This window comes from Gossypium arboreum, chromosome 9 (genome assembly GCF_025698485.1).
Source record: "Gossypium arboreum isolate Shixiya-1 chromosome 9, ASM2569848v2, whole genome shotgun sequence".
Taxonomy (NCBI): domain Eukaryota; kingdom Viridiplantae; phylum Streptophyta; class Magnoliopsida; order Malvales; family Malvaceae; genus Gossypium; species Gossypium arboreum.
The window spans coordinates 50,775,178-50,781,118 of NC_069078.1; the positions used below are offsets into that span (position 1 = coordinate 50,775,178).

The window sequence follows — 5,941 nt, forward strand, 5'->3', positions numbered from 1 at the left end:
TCTCTTTTGTCTTATACTGTCGTCCAGCTTGCACGGGAGTTAAGGATCGTTGAAACAAAGCCATTGGAGTTGGCTAATATTGTTCAAGACATATGTTTTAATGATACATTATCTAATTGGATGACATATTTCTATCTCGGTTTTGTTTAATGTTATGTTCTTGTAATACCCCGTACCCTGTTTCGGTGTTGAACAAGAGTAAGGGGCATTACAAATATCTTTTCTTTTGTGCAGATTGATTTAGAAACTCTTTATGACGCATGGAAGAGATACAAGGATCCATTAAGAAGGTGCCCTCACCATGGGTTGCCTCTTTGGCTCCAAGTTCAAACTTTCCACAACGGTTTGAATCCCTCAATTAGACAAATGATCGACACAGTTGCTAGTGGAACCATCAATAATAAGACACCTGAAAAAGCTTATGAGTTCATAGAAGAGATGTCACTGAATAATTATCAGTGGCAAGTCATGAGGATAAAGCTGACAAAAACAGCCGGCGTTTTTAACGTTGATTCGGTTACTACGCTTTCCAATCAGGTAGAACTTTTGAATAGAAAAATTGATGGCTTACTTGGTTCTACACAGGTTCATCTAGTAATGCAGTGCGATACAAGTGGAGGTGGAACAAGCAATTTAGAATATCCACCCTACAGCCTTAACATAGAGAACGAGCAAATGAATTATATGGGTAATAATCCTCGGCCTCAAAATAATCATTATAGTAACACTTATAATGCAGGTTGGAGGAACCACCCTCATTTCTCATGGGGAGGCCAAGGCAATCAGAGATCACCACCCCCTCCAAGCTTCCAACAACAACCTTACCAGGAAGAAAAAAAGCCGAACCTTGAGGAGATGATGACAAAGTTTATTTTAGTAGCTGAAACTCGTATTCAGAACAGTGAAACTGCACTTAAAAATTAGCAAGCATCAATTCAAGGGCTCGAGAATCAAATAGGATAGCTGGCTAAAATGATTTCAAAAAGACCACCAGGTAGTCTACCTAGTAACACCGAACCCAATCCAAAAGAGCATGTGAAAGCAGTTACATTAAGGAGTGGGAAGGTGTTAGCTGAATCTGCAAAGAAGCTGTCATCAGAAGCTGACAGAAAAGAAGATGATGAGGTAAAACTAGAAAACAATGAAAAACCAGTGTTGAGGGAATATAAACCACCAATCCTGTACTCAGCAAAGTTGAAGAAAGACCTCATGGATGCACAATTCGGTAAATTTCTTGAACTCTTTAAACAATTACATATTAACTTACCCTTTGTTTAAGCTATCTCGCAGATGCCTACATATGCAAAATTTTTGAAGGAGCTTCTAACAAATAAAAGGAAGGTTGAAGAATTGTCTACAGTGGAACTCAAGGAGGAGTGCTCGACCATACTCCAAAATAAACTGCCAACCAAACTGAAAGATCCAAGAAGTTTTACTATTTCCTGCTTAATTGGTTGAGAAAGCACTAGCTGATTTAGGAGCTAGCATTAATTTGATGCCTTACAAAATGTTCAAGCAACTTGGCCTTGGGGAACCAAAACCTACTAGGATGAGTATTCAACAAGTTTTCGATGATGTACTCGTAAAAGTAGATAAGTTCATATTCCTTGTTGATTTTGTTATGCTTGACATGGATGAGGATGTTGAGGTGCCTTTAATTTTAGGTCGCCCATTTTTAGCCACCGCTAGGGCTGTTATTGATGTGGGTGACGGTAAACTCGTGCTTAGGGTAGGTAAAGAAGAGATTATTTTTAAAATTTATGATGCTATGAGATTTTCTAGGGAACAAGATGACTCCTGTTATTTTATTGATTCTGTTGATTATTCTACTCAAGATTCTCTACAGGAAATCGTACATAAAGACACGTTGGAACTGTGTCTTGCCCAAGGAGAGGAGGTAAACAATGATGATTCTGCGATAGGTAAGATAAAAGCTGAACTAAATTCCAATGAGCCTTCATTGAGACAGAAGAGCTACGAGGGTATTGAGGTAAACAATGAATTAAAATTAACGCCCTTTATTGAAGAACCTCCTAAATTGGAATTAAAGCAACTGCGAGATCACTTAGAATATGTGTTTCTTGGAAATAATTCCACATTACCAGTGATTATTGCTTCAGATTTACAGTAAACCAAAAAGGACGAGTTACTCCAAGTGTTGAAGGAGCACAAAAGAGCCATAGCTTGGAAGATTTCTGACATAAGAGAGATCAATCCTTCTTTTTGCACACATAAAATTTTAATGGAAGATGAATATAAACCTTGTGTGGAAGCTCAAAGGCGACTGAATTCCAACATGAAAGAAGTTGTAATAGACGAGGTAATTAAACTTCTAGATGCTGAAATTATTTATCCAATTTCTGACAGTTCTTGGGTGAGCCCTGTGCAGGTTGTTCCTAAGAAAGAAGGCATGACTGTTGTGGCCAATGAGAAGAACGAATTAATTTTGACGCAAACAGTCACAGGATGGAGAGTTTGCATTGACTATAGGAAATTAAATGATGCCACAAGAAAAGACCACTTTCCCTTACTATTCGTTGATCAGATGTTGGAGAGATTATCTGGGCATATGTATTATTGCTTCCTAGATGGACTCTCTAGTTATTTCCAAATCCCAATAGCTCCTGAGGACCAAGAGAAAACAACAGTTACATGTCCATACGGTATGTTTGCTTATTGACGAATGCCTTTTGGATTATCTAATGCTCCCTCCACTTTTCAGCGATATATGTTGGCCATTTTTGAGGAACTCGTGGAAGACATTATAGAGGTATTTATGGATGACTTCTCAGTATTCGGTAACTCTTTCCATCTTTGCCTTAAAAATTTAAAATGGGTGCTAATGAGATATGAGGAAACGAACCTAGCACTGGATTGGGAAAAATGCCCCTTCATGGTTCGTGAAGGAATTGTGTTAGGCCACAAAATTTCTAGTAAGGGAATCGAGGTTGACAAACTGAAAGTTGAAACTATTGAGAAATTACCTCCCCCTAGTTCAATTAAGGCTATTCGAAGCTTTTTAGGTCATGCTAGATTCTATAGAAGGTTTATTAAAGATTTTTCTAAAATAGCTAAGCTTTTAACGAATTTACTAGAAAAAGATATGCTTTTCAGTTTCATTGATAAACCGTAATTCATACATATTTTTACCCCATGTTTAACACATTTTATGGATGGCTTTCCATAAGAATTGGTGAATTCGATGCTCCTAGTGCTTTAATTTCATGTTTATACTTAGAAGAGTATAAGAGAGCGAAAGGAATGAGAAACGGGCCAAAAATGGAGAAAATGGGCCAAAGTACGAGATAACACAGCCTGGACCTCCTCACACGGCCTGAAGTAATCGCACATGCGCGTGTTACATGGACGTGTCCCTGTCGAGCCCAAGTTAAGTCCAATTCAGAAAAGGCCACTTTTGAGGGCTTCTAGGCATTCCAAAGCCTATAAATACACCCTAGAGGAGGAAGAAAAAGGAGACAGAGAACGGGGGGTATGGAATTACTCCAAGGAAGCCGATTGATCCATCTCGGAAGCGGGATTCATCATCAAGACTGAAGATCTCTCCTCAATTTCCCTTCAGGAGTTTTGGGTTTTCTTTATGTTTTGTATTCTTTATTCTTCTGAGATGTTTTCTTATTTAGTTATGAACTAAAAGCCCTAAATACGTAAGGGGAATGAAACCTAAGATGAATCTTGTTATTATTTTCTGAATCGTATGATAAATATTTAACTTGTTCTTAATTATGTGTTCTTAATTCTTGTTTTGATATCCCAGGATACTGATTCAAGACATGCTCTTATTCAGAGGAGGAATAGACCCTGTCTAAGAGTACTTTTGTCATAATTAAGCGGAGTTGATTGGCCCCTAGAAATAGGGTGACAAGATTTTGCCAGATTAGGGTGAAACCTAATAAGGGGATCCATAGATCGAGTAATACAACCCTAGAGTGTTAATTAGAGAAAAGTCTCGGTTATTCAATCTAGGGATTAAACGTTATTAGTCTTGAATAGGGATAATAACATAACTTAGGGATCTCTACGGAACAAGTTGAATGAATAAATCGTCCGATTCGGAGCCAGAATAACAAGTAAAGTCTAGGTGGATTTTTCCTTAGGTATTGTCTTCAATCAATCGATTTTCCCAAAAGCAATTCCCCAATTATTTTCTCTGTGAGTTCTTAGTTTAGATAATTAGTTAATTAAAACAAAACCTCTTTATTCTTAGGCTAGATAATAAAAAGATAGTCATTACTAGTACTTTTAGTTCCTATGGGTTCGACAATCCAGTCTTGCTAAAACTATACTATTGTTCGATAGGTACACTTGCCTACATCGCAATAATAGTTAGTTCAAGAATGAGTAATTATAAATATTTAAAACCTATCACAAAGCCCCGCGATCAAGTTTTTGGCGCCGTTGCCGGGAAATTGAAATATTAGGAACACTCAATTTTTATTACTTTAGCTATTTATTTTTCTTGCAATTTAATTTAATTTTATTATTATTTATTAACTTCTTTTTTCCTTCTCTTGGCAGGTTTTCATATTTTATAACTAGAAGAAACCCGTCGGGACCATTACTGTTTGACGAAGAAATCGAATTCACAGTTCGTAGAAACCAAAGAGAAATAAGGAGAAGCTTAAGATACACGGAGAACGAGCAAGAAGATGATATTGAACCCCCAACTGAAGAGATGGCTGAAAACCAAGGCAATCAGCTGCCTCCTGTAATTGCAGTTAATCAAAATCCTACTTCACACACTATGTAGTACTATGCTAAACCTTCTTTAACAGGAACTGAGTCAAGTATAGTTAGACTTGCTATTGCTGTGAATAATTTTGAATTGAAACCTAACACAATTCAGATGATACAGCAGTTTGTTCAGTTTGATGGTTTGCAGGATAAGGATCCCAACACTCATTTGGTGAATTTTCTGGAATTTTGAGACACTTTCAAAATTAATGTCATTTCTGATGATGCCATTTGCCTTCGGTTATTCCCTTTTTCACTGAGAAACAAAGCTAAACAGTGGTTAAATTCGTTACCACGAGGGTCTATCACTACTTGGGAACAAATGACCGAAAAATTTCTACTAAAATATTTTTCGCCGGCTAAAACGGTTAAGTTACGAAATGATATCTCTTCTTTTGTGCAGATGGAATTAGAAACACTTTACGATGCATGGGACAAATACAAGGATCTATTGCGAAGGTGCCCTCACCATGGGTTACCTCTATGGCTGCAAGTTCAAATGTTTTACAATGGTGTGAATCCCTCGACAAGACAGATGATTGACGCAGCTGCTGGAGGAACCATCAACAGCAAAACGCCTGAAGAGGCTTATGAATTCATTGAAGAAATGTCATTGAATAATTATCAGTGGCAAGTCATGAGGACTAAGCTAACAAAAACAGCTGACGTTTATAACGTCGACTCAGTTACTATACTGTCAAATCAGGTAGAACTTCTCAATAAAAATATTGATGGTTTACTTGGTTCTACATAGGTACATCCAGTAATGAGGTGTGACTCAAGTGGAAGAGGTGTGCATACAGAATATCAATCCTTCAATCCTACAACTGAAGAGGAACAAGTCAACTATATGGGTAACAATAACTTTAGATCTTAAAATAACCCATACAATAATACTTATAATGCAGGTTGGAGGAACCACCCAAATTTCTCTTGGGGTGGTCAAGGGAATCAAAAGCCAAAAAATCCTCAGGGTTTTCAACAGTCACCTTATCAACAAGAGAAGAAATCGAACCTTGAGGAGATGCTCTCAAAATTCATATCAATGTTAGAAACCCATTTCCAAAATATCGAGACAGCACTTAAAAATAAACAAGCATCGATCCAAGGACTCGAAACTCAGATAGGCCAGCTATCCAAACTAATCTTCGAATGACCACAAGGTAGCTTACCAAGTAATACTAAACCT

The 5,941-nt window shown here is 37.4% G+C and overlaps 2 non-coding genes across 2 annotated transcripts; both read right to left on the reverse strand.

Moving 5' to 3' along the window:
• Nucleotides 1-201: 201 nt before the first annotated feature.
• LOC128281176 (small nucleolar RNA R71) lies at nucleotides 202-308 on the reverse strand. Its single transcript, XR_008271388.1, has one exon. It is a non-coding gene; the product is annotated as a small nucleolar RNA R71 (small nucleolar RNA).
• A 4,814-nt stretch (nucleotides 309-5,122) lies between these two features.
• Nucleotides 5,123-5,229, reverse strand: LOC128281291 (small nucleolar RNA R71). The gene has a single exon (XR_008271504.1). It is a non-coding gene; the product is annotated as a small nucleolar RNA R71 (small nucleolar RNA).
• Nucleotides 5,230-5,941: the final 712 nt, after the last annotated feature.